Source organism: Danio rerio, chromosome 24, assembly GCF_052040795.2.
Source record: "Danio rerio strain M-AB ecotype USA chromosome 24, GRCz13ab, whole genome shotgun sequence".
Taxonomy (NCBI): Eukaryota; Metazoa; Chordata; class Actinopteri; order Cypriniformes; family Danionidae; genus Danio; species Danio rerio.
In genome coordinates, this window is record NC_141044.1 from 32,545,426 (window position 1) to 32,566,175 (window position 20,750).

At 34.9% G+C, this 20,750-nt stretch overlaps 2 long non-coding RNA genes across 3 annotated transcripts in view; both read left to right on the forward strand.

Annotated features, from left to right (window-relative positions):
- The window catches only part of LOC137489291 (uncharacterized), a 42,379-nt gene that overhangs the window by 13,105 nt on the left and 8,524 nt on the right, over positions 1-20,750 (forward strand). The gene's annotated exons all lie outside the window — the stretch shown is intronic.
- On the forward strand, positions 12,949-13,538 carry LOC147838073 (uncharacterized). Its single transcript, XR_015525458.1, has 2 exons — positions 12,949-13,224; positions 13,280-13,538. It is a non-coding gene; the product is annotated as an uncharacterized LOC147838073 (long non-coding RNA).

Here is a 20,750-nt window from a genome sequence, read left to right on the forward strand (position 1 = left end):
TATACACACACACACTAGTACAAAGTACTAAGTTTGGTGAACTGAGCAATTTAAGTATCGTCTACAAAAGCGGCAAGTTAAATAAACTTAAATATCTATCTTTCTGTCTGTCTGTCTATCTGTCTGTCCGTCCCATTATTTAATTGTTTTGCCAATAATATATAACAACATTGTATGAACATAAACATTTAGAAAAATCATCACACAATACACACAATACACACACACACACACACACACACACACACACACACCAATCTTCCGCAGCCCGCTGTCAACTACTTGACCAACTGATCAATCCCCCACCCACACCCTTAACTAAACCCAATTGATAGTGTTTTTAAAAGCACAAATTGACCCATCCACTACCTTCCCTAAACTCAACCGATAGTGTTTTCAAAAGCAATTCAGAAAAAGAAAAGCCTTCATGGCTGCCTGATTTTTGTCACATTTTTAGATCTTACTATGTTCTCGCCCTGTTATTTACATATTTATTTTTTGCCTTTTGTTTTTGTCTCACCTGCTTTCCTAATCCGTTCTTTGGCAGGACTCGAACCCCGTCATCGTGGTCAATACCACTCTGCGTCTCAAGTCCGCCGACGTACGCGGTGAGCCACTGGGCATCCTGTTATAAGCAAAAAAGCTGTCCATATGGAAGTAAGCAGTCAGCTGGTAGCGCAAAAAGAAACAGAAGCCATCTGTGGCATCATGTCGCCCCGTAGCATTTGTTTTAAAAATGAAATGCAGCCACACATAGCTCTGGCTACATAATTTGTGCTCTCCAGAAATGTATAAAGTGGTACGTAATCACAGTGAGTCTGTGTTGCAGTTTTACCAGGGATGATAATTAAAATTTGCCCCAAAAATATGCTTTTCACATATTACAGTTTTTCTCAGTGGCTTTGGTACATTTCTTACAACACTATTTACATTTGCTCAACAGTTAATGCATTTCTCAAAACAATTAGTGAAAACTGCTAAACCTAGCTGATAACCTACAAAAACGTGTGACTTGCTCAAAATGCATAGCTCATTCCTCAAAAGCAAGTATTCATGTTAATCAAAGCGTCAGTGTCATCAAGATGAAAAGTCCTGACACCATTGTTTATGAACAAGATAGTTAAATGGCTTTGTCATGTTTTCATTGTGACAGTTTACTCTGTACAATTTTTCCAACGCAAAAAAGTCAGATTTTGGTGACACTTCCTGAAAATGCTCAAGGCAGCGCTATATACTATTGGCACAGCCATTTGAAAACTACAGCAAAGTTAGACATCACTGCATTTAGTGAGGTATCTGAGTACAAGACACTGAATATGTATGTTTCACATTTTTACTCCATTTGCTGTTTGCAATTCTAATTTATTGACAGCATTGTGCAAAAGAATAAACACACACCTATTTACAGCAAACATAAACTTCCTTTGGGTACAGCTGTGCACAACTGTAAATAATACTGCAGTACATATTGGAACTGAACCTACAACATACAGAGGTATAAAAATCTTTAATGTTATTGTTCAGTTTAGAAGACATTTTCAGGGAAAAAAATATTTTAATATTTTTTATAAAATTTGCTTGATAGATTTTGACAACTAGTTCACCATATTTTTACGTAAAGACTCTCAAGTAATGAAATGAGGACTATTAGTTTTATAAGGGGTGACTATTCAGCATTCACAAGTTTAGTTCATTTTGACAGACATGGCATAAGCAAATGATAATGTTTTAAATAGCAGAGAGTTGTATGAAAGCAATTGATGAATGTCCAGAAGCATCTGCAATTTGTTGGAAGGAATGAGTAACTGCTTCTATGATGTGCACAAGTGACTAATTGTTTTGAGAAATGCATGAACTGTTGTGCAAATATAAATAGTGTTCTGAGAAATGCACTAAAGCCACTGAGAAAAACTGTAATAATGGATAGTTAGTTAATGATTTAATATTGCTTGTTTTGCTATTATTATCATTTATTCCAGGGGTGTCCAAACTTTTTTGTATGAAGGGCCAAAAATCAAAAATCATTGATAGATGACTATAACTATTGCAATAAAAACTTAAACAATCACATTTATAACACAGTGGAGTTCAATGCTGAATACACTAGTCAAGCAGAATCTGCATTTGCCTTTATTTGCTCAAAGTCCTCTATCTGTTGGGGGATAGTATGAATTGACACTGTTTAAATTGAAAAGTTTAATTTCAGCTTTTTTTAAACTTAACATTAAAACAAACAAATAAAATGTTACAATAAATTTGAAATGACAATCTCTAAACCATCCCCATCGTTCTCCCTCTCTTCTCAGATGGGATGGCAGGCCAAATAAAATATTACCATGGGCCAACTTTGGCCCACAGGCTCTAGTTTGGGCATCTCAGGTCTAATCAATGTCATAAGCTAATTAGTGTTGCCAGAGCCGGAGTGGGACTCTTTTTCAGCCCTGGAGTTTCAAGCCTTAGACCGGCCCACCTCAGTTCACCACTGACTATATTAAAATAAGGTCATTTTCAATTCAATTTCTAATTACACTATCACGTCTTTTTTTGAGAAAACAGCTGTTTTAGAACTTCAAATGTTCAACAACCCTTACAGTATTATATGTCTTAACAATAAAAATGAAAAAAAAAATTATCCCTCAGACGAGGTCCGAACCCGGGTTAGTGGCGTCATAACCTAACGTGCTAACCACTATACAACAACAGATGTACATTGAATAGTGGCTTATCTAGTTATATCATCATTAACCTGCAGGCTGCATCTTGCTCACGAGGCTACGAGAAAATAGATAAAAAGAGTAGAGCTGCGGTAAAATAATGAATAAGAAGGCTGTGTTCAAGTAAATAAATAAATAACTTTTAAAAAGTGTGACTGCTGAGAGCAACAGATTCTGGAGCTAGGAACACCGGCCCTTGCGGCCAAAAAACAGACCGGCCCACCGGGAATTCTCCCGGTCCTCCCGATTAGCCAATCCGGGCCTGAGCGTTGCTGGGACACCATAACCATCTGGCTCAAAAAAATAAAAAATAAATAAATCCTATACAACAGAATTCAAATCACATGCTACACGTCTATGTTATCTGAGCACAACTGTCACTCAAGATAAATGGGAATACCAATACTTACAGTATCTTTCCATTATAGTTTCATAAGTTATCGCAACAGCGCATTAGCTTCTAATAACATTGTTTCTTCAAAGACCCAGAGGAACATTCTTCCCAGCGCGAAACGCAGCAGGAGCCCTACAGGTGAGATTTCAGATGGAAGTCTACCTGAGGTCAATCATTTGAAGCACGCCATGACCAAATTAAATCCTGAGGGAAGAGTAATTGGGTTACGCCAGGCCGCGGCGCAGTGCCAGGATATATCATTTCCCTGGAAACGTGTTAGTCCACCATATTGGCAGATCGCAGAATTAATCCCTTCTTTCTTCTTAATCCCTTTCCTTATCATAAGATTATGAAAATCCTGATCCCCCTTTCTCTCAGATATTAAACTGCATCCATAATACAACTCCAGGCTTAAAGAAATCAATGGCCGCTCTCTCTCGTCCGGTACTTGTGGCTCAAGAGCACTTTGTTTTTTTGAGTTTTCCCTCAGTAATTTGTCATTCCGCGCCTCGTTCTGCCGGCCGAGACATGAATAATGTGTGAGGGGCCGTCCGACGTTGGCATTCTGAGTGCGCCAATCTGCTCAAACAGACACAAATTGGAAAATGGCTCCAGTCGAATTTTCATTCATTTCGAGGGCTGAGCCACTGGCAGGGTTATTTCCTTACCTCAGGTGCCGACACTCACTCCTTGCTGACACCCGACTGCATGTGTGGGTGTGTGTGTGTTTGTATGTGTGTGTGGTCTTTTTTTGCTGTACATGACACCTGATATTGCACCCAAGCTCATTTTCTCTTTTCATCCTTTTGTGTTGAGAGAGGGGGGCTCTGTCCGTCCTCCCCTGACCTGGCTGACCTCTGCTCAGGTATTCACGTGTGTCTCTGAGCGGGGCGGGAAAAAAAAATCTTGCCCAATATGCCATGAATCACAATGGAGCAGAGGCAATCTGAGAGAGATTCAGTTCCGAGGGGGTATGAGAAATGAAAATGCGCCAGATGTATATATTCACATGTATAATATATCACCCCGCGTGCCTTGAACCAAGCCCTGGGCGACTCTCAATAGTTTATGTATTTTACATTGTAATTTCAGTTCAGAGGCTTTAGGATGCGGTAAATGATATACTGGCTTTAAGGTGGTGGGTTTACATTTTTAGCTGTTAAATACTGTTTCTTCTATATACATGCTCAGCTTACATGTTTTTGAAACTGCAAAAACATTCTTAAACATATGTTTGACGGCAGTTTTGAGGTAAAATAATGCTATGAGGCTGTATAGCAACAATTTTTGTCTGTTTTGACACTAATGATATGTATTATTAACAATTTTTTGAACAACACAAAATAAAGACCATAAAACAATGTTTTTGGAATTTAATACATTTGACTTACCTGTTAATCTTCATATGGAAAATGTTTTCAAAATGGTCGGTGTGGTCGAGTTTAATTTCTGAGAAGCACGGTTCCACAGACAATAGAAAAGCAATGCAAAATCAAGATAAAACTCTACAGAGATGGAAAGTAACGCAATCATTTTTCTGGGATCAATACTTTACTTCATATTTATTTTTCTAACAATTTTTGCTTTTAGTATCTCTCTCAAAAAGTAAAAAAAAAAAAAACACTGTTTTTTTTTTTTACAAAAATATTTGTACTTTTTACTCCTTACATTTTTAATTGGGCTCGTTACTTTTATTTAATGTGTTTTGTGGTGCAATCTATATTATTTCTTGTCATTGCGCAATTTGAACGCCTTTTTGATTCAGTCAATCTATTCTTTGTCATTGTGTGCTGCAGTATGCAGCTTTTTCAACCTCTAATCGCGCACCGTAGGCTTGTTTATTTGGTAACATTTTTTATTTGGATTGTCTATTTGAGTATTAGTAGACTGCCTGCGTAATATCTGTTGATACTGCAGCTGAACAGACATATAACTGACTAAAAGAAACTTAGCAAGTACATATCAACTTACACTAACCATAACCCCAACTTGAGAGTTTACTTATAATCTAATGAGACTTAGTTGGCCTGTAGATGCAATGTAACTTAAATTCCACAAATGGACCGTCAAAATAAAGTGTGACCGTTTGTTTAAGCTTACCATGGGAACGGCTAATGAAAATGAGACAGTCGAAGTCTGGATGTAAACATGACTGATGTCATATTTATGCCTTTGGAGCAAATGTATTAATCCATGTTATGTTGATAAGTACAAAAGAAAACTGACCCCCCTACAAAAAGCTACGTTTTAACCAATTAAGTCTGTTTCTGAACAAAGCAAAGAATTTACAAGTCTGAAAAAAGACAAAAAAACTGATAAATTTAAAATATTCTTGCTATTTTAATACTAATGACTAATGATCAAGATTGTCAGTATTCTCACAGTTATTTCTAAAGCTTGAATTGAATTTGCTCTTGCTCTTGCTCAGCTGTTTTTTCTTAAAAGCCGTAAAGGTGATGATACCAGGGCAACTTTTTGAAGAGTGCTGTTCAATATTGTAGAGTAAAGACGCGGTGGTGTAGTGGGTAGCGATGTCGCCTCACAGCAAGCAGGTCGCTGGTTCGAGCCTCGATTGGGTCAGTCGTCATTTCTGTTTGGAGTTTGCATGTTCTCCCTGCATTCGCGTGGGTTTCTCCAGGTGCTCCGATTCCTCCTACAAAGACATGTCCAAAGATATGTTCTATAGGTGAATCAGATAAGCTAAAATTGTCTATAGTGTATGTGTGAGAATAAGTGTACATGGATGTTTCCCAGTGATGGGTTGCAGTTGAAAGGGCTTTCACTGTGTAGAACATACGCTGGATAAGTTGGTGGTTAATTCCTCTGAGGCGACCCCAGATTAATAAAGGGACTAAGCCAAAAATAAAATGAATGAATGAATGAATGAATGAATGATGTTACTTACTACTTTGCTGCTTAAAATTGGCAACAATTAAAAAGAAAAAATATATAAGCTATTTTTTATAGATGTATATATCATGTGTTTGTAGTTACCCCCATAAACTAAAACAGGTAATAGTAATGAATACTTTTTACTTAAGTACTTATTTCAGGCTGTACTTTTTAAATTTTACTCAAGAAGAAAAGTGTTGTCAGTGTTTTATCTATTACTTGAGTCCTTTAAACATGAGTATCTGTACCTCTACTTAAGTAAAGGATGTGTGTACTTTTGCATCTCTGGGTCTCAGTGATCTTTTCTCCTGCATTTGCATTTCAAAGCATGATTGGTTGAGTTTACTGAAGGCTTTAGGTCAGTCATTTGCTAGGAGAGCTGTACAACAAACCCTGCATTCTCATGGACGTGTACTTGAAATGTAAAACAAAACGTATCTCAAGTAAAGGTTTTCAGATTCGCAAAAATTCAGTCATCGCCATCTAGTCACAAAAATGTAGCCCAAGGCACAAATTTCCAGTTAGCCTGGGCTGATTTTTCTGGTAGTTTAGGTGTATTAAGCTGCGGTCATACTGGGCTTTTCCTCCCATAGACTTCCATTTATACGCACGCGAATGTGTCAGACCAGAAACGCAGGGTCATGCATTAAGTTCAAGCTTGGTGAAATCTGACCTGTGAAATCACATCACTTGACTGTGTGAGACCAAACGAGGATCAAAAAATGGCCTCTCTGGACAGAAATTTAAAACATGGAGCAATTGCTCTCTTTTTTAATGCCAAGTAATCTTTATTCCCGCCCCTTTTCGCAGCGCCACACGACAGAATTTCGCATTATCAAACTCTAGTGTGACCGCAGCTTAAGGATGTGATGGGCAAGATTTGATTTCACATTAAAAAGTTGCTTGAGCAACACCATGAGGGGTGTAGCTTTATATTAATTTGACCAATTGTCGAATTTGGACTATTTTCAAATATTTCTTCACATCCTAGTCATTATGTTTGCTGTTTGATTATGATCTCTATACACAAGCGAGTGCATGTGTTTCTTAAATAGACAGCGCCAATAAGAACAATTAAGGACCACCATTTTTAAACAAAAATAGGTGTACAGGTGTGTTCATGTGCATCGAGTTTCTGACAATAACTGTTCTGGCATGCGTTTTACAGTGCTTTAAGTAGTTTTAGTAAGAACATAGTTTTTGTGTGAAACAGATTCTTTTGACAATGTTACTTGGCCAATGAGTTGGTGGAATTATATGTTGATTTGACCAATAGTAGATGTTCATGAAAACATGATTGAACACAGTCAATATATGACAGCCATGCAATTTCGGAATTCCCTGATTAATTAATATTAATAATAAATTAATATTTATTTATTTATTTATTTATTTATTTATTTTATTTTATTTTATTTATTTATTTTTTATTTTTATTTTTATTTTTATTTTTATTTTTTTAGCTACAGTGCCAATTGGGAAAAAAATAAGGGACAATTTCAGTAAAATGTAACTAATATTTGTTTTCTTTTTTTCTTCTTTCTATTTTACATGTCTGAACATTGTGGCAATACAGTGACATCATTTTTAATGTTATTTTTAGTGCATGTATAGCTTGGCATGCATAATACAGTGCTTTCATTTTCTCAGATTTGTGTTAAAGGAAATTGTTTTGACAGTGTTGCTGTCTATGCAGGAAAACTTTCAAAAATGCAAAGAAAAAGTATTTTCATTTACATCATGTAAATGTATACACAATGTACAGTAGGTCTAAAATAGTAGTCTTTTATGCTGCCTAAAGTTGTATTTATTTGATAAATAAATAATTAAAGGTAACACTTTATTTTGATAGTCTGAGTATTAGTAGACTATCTGCTTAATATCTGTTAATACTGCTCTTTCAACAGACATTTAACTGACAATAAGAAACTTTGCAAATATGTCAACCCAAAATAACCCTAACACCAACCTTACAGTCTACTTATAATCTAATGAGAATTAGTTGGCAGGTAGATGCAATGTAGCTTAAATTCAACAAACGAACCATCAAATTAAAGTGTGTCCAAATATAAAAATTAAATATTAAAATTTAATGTTGTAAAACGTTGTCTATTTCTATGAATTGAAATGTCATTTATTTTCTGTGAAGTAGACTTTTCAGCAGCATTAATCCAGTTTTCAGTGTCAGAAATCATTCTAATATGCAAGTATGCACACTTGAATATTGACTTTATGTCTAGTACTTTAATAATTAGATACATTTCTCCAATTACATCTCCACTCCATTCTTGGTTTATTTCTGTTGTTAGTGTTTCTTTCTCTGTACACACACTGCAATGTTGATTTTGGTATCAGAGCATTTATTCAATATTGCATGTACCTGGTTTTATGTTAAACCAAATTATGAAATAGTATTTTTTTTTTCTTCAGTGCCCTATTTTAAACTTGCTGACTTCAATCATTCTTTTAGCTTTCATTTATTACTGTTTGACTTAATTTATTAGGTTAAAGAAGGTATTAGAGGAACGAGTCCACGAGTTAAACAGTTGAGTTTTACCATTTTTAAATCCATTCAGCCAATCTCCAGGTCTGGTAGGAACACTTTTAGATTAGCTTAGCATAAATCATTGAATCAAATTAGACCATTAGCATCTCTCTCAAAAAGTATAAAACAATCAAACAAACAAAATAAAAAAAAAAAACAACAATTTGACATTTTTATTTTAGCTTATTTTTATTTTTAATAGACGGAATGATTTTACACAGAGCCTAAAAATTGTACCAGCTACATAACAGTGAGGCATAATTGAAATGCATATTTGAAGTACAGCAGCAAACTTCCTTGATTATTATACTGGAATGAGAGTACACTTTCTAGACAAACTGGCCAATAGAAAATAGTAACTTTTTATTTTCCATCAGTCTTAGTACTTGATATAACAACAGAAGAGCTTTAAATAAGGAAGAAAATTGAGCGAGATGAAAATGGTTTAATCCGATTCAATGATTAATGCTAAGCTAAGCTAAAAGAGTTCCCTCTTTTAGGGAGATTGGTTAAATGAATAAAAAATATGGTAAAACTCAACTATGAAGGATGCCTTACCATTTTTACTATAGTTAGCTCTTCGCTTCTAAATTTTTTTTTTTGTAGCTGATTAAATCTTTCACAGCCATAGAACGACAGGTCTTAACTGATATTGAGCCTCCTCATATAAACGCAGCTTCATTAGCAGATTATTAGTCGCCCAAAATGTCATTTATTCTCTGAAGGCAGAATGACCTCTGGAATGGTCTCTCGTAATCCAGAGCAGCCCCTGACCATCCCGAAGACTCGTCATTAACCCCCGCTGTTGTAATTTCACCCCAGAGAATCCGTTGAAAGCACACACACTCAGTAGACGGCGGGACAGAGTGTGTTGAGAAGTGCATTATCTTGTCCAGTTGTTTTCTTTCTATTAAACCTCGTGGCGGAGTAGTTTGTGGTGTCAGATGAGGCGTGCAGATATCAGCCATCAAACACACACCATGATCAAAGCTGAGCTGAAGAGACAGATTACACACACACACACACACACTGAGCAAAGGAGATTAATTCAAAAGTGAAAACTAATTCAAGCTCTGATTCGACTTTTAATTGGATCTTGAGACAATCCAATGCACAATTTTGACGCGCTTGTCCCTAAATCCGAACAATACACAAGCGTCACTGGTTTCAAACACGCAATCCTGGTTAATCCTGGAGGACTGTGCTTTTAGGAGCATAATGTATTAATTTAGCATTGAGGTTTTAGTGATTTGTTATGAAGATTATTTACTTTTGAAGAAAACTTTGTTATTGTGTTTGTTTGGATGTCATGGATCTACAAATATAATCACCCCTAACATGATTTCATTAAATAGGACATGTCTCATGTCTCTCAAATGTCTCTGGGTTAACATCTATGTTGATCCTGGAACAACACTCGAAAAAGGCACTCGAAGAATGTGGGAAATTTAAAAAGCCTCCATTCACATGGCTAAACCCTAAAAACCAACGCATTTCAAAAAGGAACTGCCTTCATCAGGGTAACGGTGATCAGGTGCGTCTAGAGTCTCTTTTGAGTAGTATGGTCACATGACTCATTTAAATATCTTAACATCACTCAAAAAATATAACAAACAGGATCAACTATCATCATTAATTCAGTATAGATAGAGGGGATATATACATACACAGACATACACTTGCATATATATATATATATATATATATATATATATATATATATATATATATATATATATATATATATATATATATATATATATATATATATTTATATATATATATATATATATATATATATATATATACACACACACCGACATACACACACACACACACACACACATATATATATATATATATATATATATATATATATATATATATATATATATATATATATATATATATATACATACACACACACAATTCAAAAAGGAACTGCACACACACACACACACACACACACACACACACATATATATATATATGTATGTATGTATGTATGTATGTATGTATGTATGTATGTATGTATGTATGTATGTATATATATATATATATATATATATATATATATATATATATATATATATATATATATATATTTATATATATATTTATATATATATACATATCAGAGGTCGCATTTGACTTTCTCATTGTCCGTCATTTTGACAGAGAGGGTTGTAAAAATTCCTTTATAACCTTTTATTGACCGTCATTTAATTTGCATATTTTCTAATCACTTTTTTCATTCATATCTTAATAATAAACTTGCATGACGAGCATATAGGCTAAACTATTCATTTATTTAGGCTATTTGACAAATGAACAAAAATATCTGCCTTAACTCATATCTTCCTCCTGCGTCGACCTGAACTGGGTGCTTGCCTGTGCGTAATCAAACGCATCAAGGGAGACTGATGCAGAGGCAATTGTCATTAAATTATGTGTCTTTGCCTTGGAAATTCGACTTCTCATGACAGTTTTAATTTTGTTCTGGAGGCTGAAGCCGCGTTCTGCTGCCACAATGGAGACCGGAAATACTAGCGCCACTACAGCCAGTGCTTTGTAGTTAGGAAACATTTCTATATAGGAAGTGTTTAGAAGTTTGCTGGGTTCACTGAATGTGGGATTTCCCGATCCTGCAAGCACTCGTTTCACCGAGAATAAACACTGCAGCATGCGCTTCTTCTGCATCAGGGGCGCGGCTGCACCCCTCTGCGTTCGGTAGTGCTCACAATACTCCAAGCAACTGACATACTTGCTGCCGCTTGGTTGACCCGTAACAGCTGTCGGCAACTGAAGATTTTTGTCTGTTTGTACTTCATCGTCCACTGCATCACTTCCTCTTTTTCACCTGTATTAATATTACAACTATTTGGCTGTTTAAAGAAACTATTCACACTCAGCTGCTGTGACATTTTTGTAACTGTACACACACAGTGACAAAGAGGAGACAAGGGCAATCGCCATCAGCTGGAAAGGATTGTGAATTGCAGTTAGCTTCGAATTACAATAGATCACCCTCAGCATAATTCGTCATAATGACGGATCACCTTCATATTTTTCCATCACTGCTAAAAAAAATGTCAATGACGGAAAATATTCAGTTAACGCGCCATTTTGTTTGTTTTTAAATACATTTGCATATAGGAGGCCCTCCTATCAACTTTACCAGTTATTATTACCAATAGGATCTTCAGTCAAGCCTCAGTTCTGTAAGAAAACTAATCTAGAAAGACAATGACTCTCCATAAGCTTTTAAGTCGTCTACAGAGTTGCCTTTGATCAAGGGAAGCAGGCATATGGACTGTTTCTTTAGTTTTATAGAGGTTGTGGGTTTCTCTAATCCTCCCCGCTGATTCTGACTCTAAGACAAGCACTAAAGCCTTTTCCTTCTTAGTGCACATCGATATACCATGGCCTTAATCTTCATTAGCAGTTCATTAATGGTGTGCATGCAAATAAGCCAAATAGTCTGAACAAATCAGCGCACTTTTAAGTACATATAGCGTATAATGCAATCAAAGGTCTGATTTGGAGGGAGATCAACGTAATGATGGCCCCTAAGAGGACATTTCTTTGAGGTTTTTACTCTTTGATGTCTTAAAACGCTAACAAAAATAATTCATTTAGCCAAATTACATCAGTACAGTGGATTGGCTTGCTAGTTTGGGGAGGGCTAAGCATGTTTGTCTTGTAAAATGCAGGTTTTTAATGATTGTTTTGCCTGGCGTGGATGAGTGTTTAGTCTCGTTTACTGTCGTATGACTCATTTGCTGGTTCATTTGCATGCTGGTGGACTAATGAAGCACTGGTCGGTGTTTGATGATTCTGTGAGGCAGTAGTGTGATCTCCTGTAATACATTTAATCAGAAATTGAATATCATATGCTCATTACATGCACTTATATTAATGCTAATTTTATGTTATTAAACTATATATTTTTTCTCTTCAAAATTTGAGGTAGTAGAAATGTGTCATGATTGACGTGATTTTGTTTTTAATTAAAGAACAATAGTTGATATTATTTTTGCTTCTGTATATTGTTAAAAATATCTGTTAGAGTTTCTGTATTTTGTATTTAATGTTTTCCATTTATTTACGGTTGTGGATTCCATTATGCATTATGACTTTTATTGTGGAAAATTCAACTCTACCGTTTAACAAAGTGATTTTCATTGACATTTTAGTAGTTTGAAATAATATAATGTATAATAAATAATTAATATAATATTAATAATAAGAGAGAAACAAGTCTGTAAAATAACTGAAAATGTTCTGGCAGTTCATGACAAGGTGTTTGTAGTGTAAAATGCAACTTCAACACAGACAATAAATCACTTTAAATTAATTAAAATGTTAATAAAAGGCACTTTTTGAAACTTTAGATTAGATTAGATTAGATTCAACTTTATTGTCATTACACATGTACAAGTACAATGCAACGAAATGCAGTTTAGGTCTAACCAGCAGTGCAATAGCAGCAAGTGCAGGATACAGGAATAAGTTATAAAGTGCAGTTATAGAAAACTATGGTGATATTTACAGATGGATGTACTATGAACATTATATACAGGTTGGATAAGCTATGAGCAGATTTACAATATATGAATATATGTGCAGGTTGCTATTAATAATCAGTAGTGTGCAGATAGATAAACATGATTACAAGTGTATATGTTACAATATATGAATATATGTACAGGGATAGATAAACATGATTACAAGTGTATATGTAACAATATATGAATATATGTACAGGTTGCTATTAATAATCAGTAGTATGCAGATAAATAAGCATGATTACAAGTGTATATGTATAGTGGGTGTGTACATAATTACTAATGCCCATATGCAGTGGTTATGTACAGTTCAATAAGTAAACAGTTCAATGGGGTGCTGTGAATGTGCAAATTTTTAAATGTGCAAATGTTAAACAGTGCAGTTATTGCGAGGAGTTTAAGTTAGAGGAGAGTGGGGGGTGTATTGGGGGGCAAAAGAGTCAGTGGGGGGCAAAAGAGTCAGTGGGGGGCAGAGTTCAGGAGGGAGACAGCTCTGGGGAAAAAGCTGTTCCTCAGTCTGCTGGTTTTTGTCCGGGGGAAAAAAAAAGTTGTTGGAAGAAATATCAAGGTCCCATAATGCATATCCATAATAAATAAACAGAAAAAATGATAAAAAAAACATGAATCACAAAATACTGAAAACTTCTAATTCACAGGGTATTTTAGCATTATTTATATACTTTTAATGATATCTTGATTTATTAATATCACTTTAAATGATTTTTCCCCCTCCCTAGTCAACAGGGAACATTTTCAGAACTTAAACGTACATTCTAGCAATGTTTAAGCAACAGTACAACATGAACAAAAAAAATTGGTTCTGTAATGTTTTAACAAATAATGTTATATCATTTGTATAACTAAGAATCTTATACACACTACCAGTCAAAAGTTTGGGGTCAGTTTTTTTTTTCTTTTTTTTTTAAAGAAAATTATTCTGTATTAACTTGTTTGTTTGTTACAAGATTTAAGTTCTTATATATATGTCATGATGACAGTAAATATTATTTTACTAGATCTTTTTCAAGAAACTTCTATTGACCTTATTCTAAAATGCGGAAGTGCGCCTGTTTTCGCGATTGTCTTAGAACTTCTTATTCATTCGACTACAGGAGAAATGACTAGGAATAATAAACGGCAGAAAACGGTCAAACTTCTTGCTCTACAAACAAATGTTTGCATGACTATACAGACCAAGTAGAATAATTTAATAAGAAAATATCAAATTGCAACATCAAGCAGCGTAATGAGCAGTTTTTAACGTCAAAAAATGGATGGAAGTGAATGAGACCGGAAGTCTCAAGCCAAAAAGATTCAAATGGCAGCGCCCGCTCGTCGGCGGAGAATAAGGTGAATACAGCTTATAGTGACATTTAAGGGCTTAACTTGGTTAATTAGGTAAACTAGGCATGTTAGGGTAATTCGGCAAGTTATTATATAACTATGGTTTTCCTGTAGATTATCGAGAAAAAATATAGCTTCAAGGGGCTAATAATTTTGTCCCTAAAATGGTATTTAAAAATTAAAAACTGATTTTATCATAGCCGAAATAAAACAGATAAGACTTTCTCCAGAAGAAAAAATATAATCAGACATGCTGTGAAAATTTCCGTGCTCTGTTAAACATGATTTGGAAAATATTTAAAGAAGAAGAAAAAATTTGAAGGGGGCTAATAATTCTGACTTCAACTGAAAAAAAAAAAAAAAAAAAAAAAATATATATATATATATATATATATATATATATATATATATATATATATATATATATATTCAGTTCATTTTCAGCTCATTTTGTTAAACTGTTTTCATAAAAGTTCTGTAATTCTAGTAGTCATCTATGATATTCATAATTTTTTGCCTTTGATTAAAGTAGGTTATTTTTCTGTTTTTTTTTTTTTTTTTTGCATTCGTATCTTCAATTTTTGTCTGCCATCATAAAAGTAGAAAAACAGCCGTATAAGAAACACACAATGTCATTGTGTTCTCAGGATAGGTCATGCACTTAGGGATAACTTATAGTGTGCCTCTGAATTCCCTCTCTAAAACACACGCCCGCACATACACATACTTTATACACGCGCGCACACACACACAACAAAGAACATCAGAGCAGCACACAGAGACAGCTTGACTGTCATCTTTCCAGTTCAGCACACAAAGGCCATATGCCACTTGGACTCTTAAATGTCAAAAAGGGCAACATGCATTTCATTTAATCCACACAGCTGTGAAATCACACATGCATATTTAAATCAACATGAAAAGTGCACTGGAAAAATAGTGTGGAAACAGTTTTCACTCTGATTTTGCTAGTGCGTATTACTACAGCAAGACACTGAAGTAAACACGGAACATGAAAAAGAAAAACTTATTTTTTAAATAAATTTTTTTAAGTAATTATACACATCTCGGCCTCTTTATTAGGTACACCTACCAAACTGCTCGTTAATGCACATTTCTAATTAGCCAATCACATGGCAGCAACTCAATGTATATAGGCATGGTCATGACGACTTCAAACAGAGCATCAGAATGGGAAAGAAAGATGATTTAAGTGACTTTAAATGTGGCATGGTTGTTGGTTCCAGATTGGCTGGTCTGAGTATTTCAGAAACTGCTGATCTACTGGGATTTTGACGCCCAACCATCTCTAGGGTTTACAGAGAATGGTTCGAAAATAAGAGAAAATATCCAGTGAGCGGCAGATCTGTGGGCGCAAATGCCCTGTTGATGTCACAGGAGTATGGCCAGACCGGTTCAAGCTGATAGAAAGGCAACAGTAACTCAAATAACCGAGATATGCAGAAGAGCATCTCTGAACACACAACATGTCCAACCTTAAAGTTAAAGCAACAATTTGCACGCTCACCAAAATTAGACATTAGAAGATTGGAAAAATGTTGCCTGGTCTGATGAGTCTCGATTTACTAATGCTAATAATACTCAATTTACCTTAAATCTAATCAAATGTTGCTCAACATTACTTCATGTTTGTGTTATTTACTAGCAGTTTCTGAGTATAAAATCATCTCTAAACCATCAATGTGCCTTTATAAGTAGATCATTCCTGTTTCTTTTTTTTTTTTTTTTACTATGAATCAAGAGTCTTAGCATCATATTCATGTTCCATCAGTAGATTTTCCTGCGCTTTCATCCCAGCCAGCAAACAAAAAGGCACTCAAGGACTATTCTCCTATTTCTTTTTGTAAAGAAATCCACCTTATCTTGCACTCTTGTTTTTTTTTTTTTTTCCTACATCTGTAATTACCTTTTCGTCTGGCCCTCAGGGGTTCAGAGGTTCACTGTCTCAAAGGTGGAAAAATAACTGGTACGATTTCATCCACACGATGATAAGCTGGGATTTGAACATTTCTGATGACTCACCTCTAATTTTAACTTGATGGTGCTTACAAGGTGTGTTATTTTCTAGTATAGTCATTGGCACCCTTTCCAAATATGTGCAAAAGTGATTGTTACAATAAATCTAATTTTTAGCCGAAGGAAGAATGATGATTTTTAACTTCACATCCTCTTCGGTTTCTACGGTATTTTCCAAGGGTGCCAATAATTTTGCACACGACTGTAAATGTTCCCACGTTTGCTTTGAAACTAACGACTCACTTCATTTTTGTTTCCTCCGGTAGACAGCACAACAGATTGATTCGGCTTGTGTTGTTGAGTTACAACTGTAGCATGGTTTTAAAGCTGTAGAAGAAGACCTTGCGTGACTGTGTGTGACAATCTCCTCTAGCTGCAACATGGCAGAGCGATCATAACCTCACACACTGAAGATGAGTTCATCGCCAAAGCTCTGACAACCCACTGTCACAGTGGCTCTGGCAACGGCTGATATATGGCATGAAAAGGAGGCAAAGGAGAAGATGCAGTCACAGCCAGCAATATGTCACCACTCGCTTCCCTCCAACCACAGCAAACATTGCCGCTCTTTCTCTCTCTCTCTCTCTCTCTCTCTCTCTGCTGGGAATGAATTTGCAAGGATTTTGACCTTGAGATTCTTTGTTGTTTTGAATAATGATGTGCCTTTGACACGGTTGTTATATAATCTGTAGGAATGCACACCATCAAAGTTGGGCATTGTGCCGATATTAAGATGCTAATTGATCGTGGTAAGCCAGTAATTATTGTCATGTTGTGGTTGATGGTTTACTTTTTTCAGAATGAGCTTGGGTTGATTAATACTTAATATACAAAACTAAATCAGATTATTGTTTATAGTTTCATGACAAAGATGTTATTATTTATATATTATATTATTATATATTAAATATTCAATCAATCAATCAATCAACGTTTATTTATATAGCATCTTACTTAAACCAAGGCTGACCAAAGTGCTTTACACCACACTGTAATAAATCCTATACTTGCCTTAAAATTTTAAGCTGAATCAAATTAACCTTATGAGTCCATTGAACTTTACCAATTTTAAACTGACTTAAAACAGCATGCATAACTTATAAAATAAAGCTTATAAAAACATTTGTTTTCAATTGACTATTTGATATATATATTTGATATATATATATATATATATATATGTGCACATTACAATGTCAAATTGCAGTAAAACCAATTATACAACACAACTAGAAAGCAAGCAACACAACTAGAAAGCAAGCAATACAAAATGCAGGACATGTCTATAAAATACAGCAAAACATTACAACAAAAGTTTGTGCTACTGTGCATTTAAAGCCATTTTGAACAAGGCTTAAGTGGCAGAAAATGTATTCATGTAATATATAAATTATAAATAAAACTCACACACAAGCAATTTGAAACAAAAGTGAATTTAGATAATGGATGCTCATGTTTTAAATTTAAAAAGCATTGAATTTGTACTAAATAATAGTTTAACCTTTAAACATTAGAGGATAATACGACCAACACCAATATGATACTAATAATATGTCTGAACAAATTGAAAATAAAATGCTAAAAATTGAATAATGATGCTATTATTTATGTATTATGTTATTATATTTTCACAATAAAAAATATTAAAAAACGCACCAACAATTCAAAGTGAATTTAGACAATGGATACTAGAGGTGTAACTAGAAGTGCCACAAAAGTTAGGCCGAATAGGGCTCGAGCCTGACAAGTACATTTTGATTGACATATTTTTTAAAAGCCAGAACACGTTTATAGCGCACATGCACACAGCTCTTTTGCCTATTTTTAAAATTGAGCCATTTATACGTGTTTTAACATATGTATATAGGTTATATTGTGAAGTTTGAAAAAAGAAATAAAATAAGTCCTCTGTAACATCATAACATCTCAGCACTCTAATAAGGCCTAGGTACATACACCTAAATTGGCCAACACACCAATAAAAATGAGTCTTTCCAAATAAACTAATAGTAAAAATTCTAAATTGTGACTGGTATTTGACGATAGCGAACTGAAGAATGAGGGGGGTTACGATCGTGAACTGAAGAGCAGGCGGGGGTAGGATGTATGGAAGACTATCGCAAACTAAAGACCGGGGGGAGTGGACTGGTTGGCAATCACAAACTGAAGACCAGGGGGCACTACACAGTTTAAGCCCCAGTTGTGCACGTGCCTGCAAGGATGTAAAGTACTGATCTGGCTAATTTTGCAAGTTTTGGGTAGGATTATTTGTTCATCTTCCACCAGCCAAGAACATCCATTTCATTTGTCATGACAGCAGCTTCAATGTAGCGAGTTACCTCGTCATCTTCCCTGTCAGCTTGCTGTACATGCTATACATTGCTGTTTAGCGCTCTACTGCAATACCCAAAGTATGAGCGATCGCCAAAATAACTTGGTGTCCAGAATGACCTTTTCTTTGCGGTCTGGCCAGTCACAGTTCAAAGTCAAAATTTGCTCTTTTTTTGACTTGTCCATCATCATTTGTTTCACCGGAATGGATTTTAATGTTGTAACAAATGATTTGATTACTTATCAAAATGCATCACATGACTGTTTATTTACTGCGCAAGCCTGAGCCCAGCCGACCCCGTCTAAAATTATAAAAATTAAGCCTGAACCCGTTGGGTTCCTTCGGATTTAGGCAAAGATCTTCAGCTCTAATGCATACTCATATTTTACATTTAAAAATCATTGCAGTTGAATTAAATAATATTTTAAGCAAGCATTAGAGGGTAAAGTAATCTCAATGTACAGTCGGTATTAAAAGTATTCAGACCTTTTGATACAATTTTCAACAAGACAATGACCCTAAGAACACAGCTGAAATAATGACTCTTTGACTGTTTTTGAATGGCCCAGCCAGAGCCCTGACTTAAACCCAATTGAGCATTTCTGGAGGGACCTAAAAATGTCTGTCCACAAATGTTTACCATACAACCTGACAAAACTGAAGTGGATCTTCAAGGAGGAATGGCAGAGAATCATTTTAATTGAACCTCATTCAGATTGCACAATTTTTACTGTTGGTCACTCATTGTGTCAGATTAAGTGATTTTGTCTTGAACAAATCTTGATGTTTGATGGGTACTGTACCAAATATGGCTACAAATTCTCTGCGATCAGTCATCTTGTGGTGTCTACAACACACAATCTGTCATCAAGAACTGTATAAATTAGAAATTTTTACTGTAATTGTCCGATTTGTTTACAGTGTAATTCCAGTATGCACTCACCAGGCTTCAGAAGTGCCTCGACTACATTTCATGAAAAAAGTCATCTCTTTTTCATTTTGCCTTTTCATTAGCTGTGTACTAAAGAGATTCTGTGCTCCTATTGGTCAGTGTCACCCATGTGCAGAACTCTTTAAGGACAAAAAAATAAATAAAATAAAAATAACATAGAAAGACTTTCTGCGATACCATCATGAAGCATTGCAGACAAGATATCGATTGTTGTTCTCTATTACCAGCCTGATCTCACGAGAAAACATAAGTATTTTACGTTTTGGCAGTTTAGTGGCTAATTCGTACAAATTCGTAACAAGTTCAGTCGTATGAAATTGTACGATTTTTAAAAGGAGGCGTGGCACCTAACCCCACCCCTAAACCCAACCAGCATTAGGGAATGAGCAAATCAGACTGAATTGTACGAATTAGATCATAAAAATTCATACAAATTAGCCACTAAATGAAAAAGTTACGAATTGCTGTGGGATTGTGTTGCTATTACACACTACACATGAAAAACTGATCAAATCTTACATCCCGAGGCCCAATTGTCATTTACAAATCCACAAACACCCTATGTCAAGCAAATTGTGCTGAAATCAGGGAAAAAATTATTGCTTTAGCTAAACATTAAACTTACTTAAGTCACTAATTGTTCATTTTTAAGGGCATTTGAGCACAACAAAAATAAAATGTATGTACATTTATACAGAATATTAAATTCAATTTAATATGGTACAAATTTCTTTAAAAAAAAGTTTCATTTAAAAATTAATAGATGTTAAAATTGAGCATATTGATCTAGTACTGATTTTGCATGTTTACCTGAATCGGTAATTGCCCTCTTGCTTTTTTCTATCGTATAAGCTTCTTGCACCTTATAGTTTTATAATTGTTTATTAATTGACATTCAACTAAAAGGAACAACACAAAACACACAATTTTTAATTACATTTTCTGCTGTCTATAACATTAAGAATTGTTTAA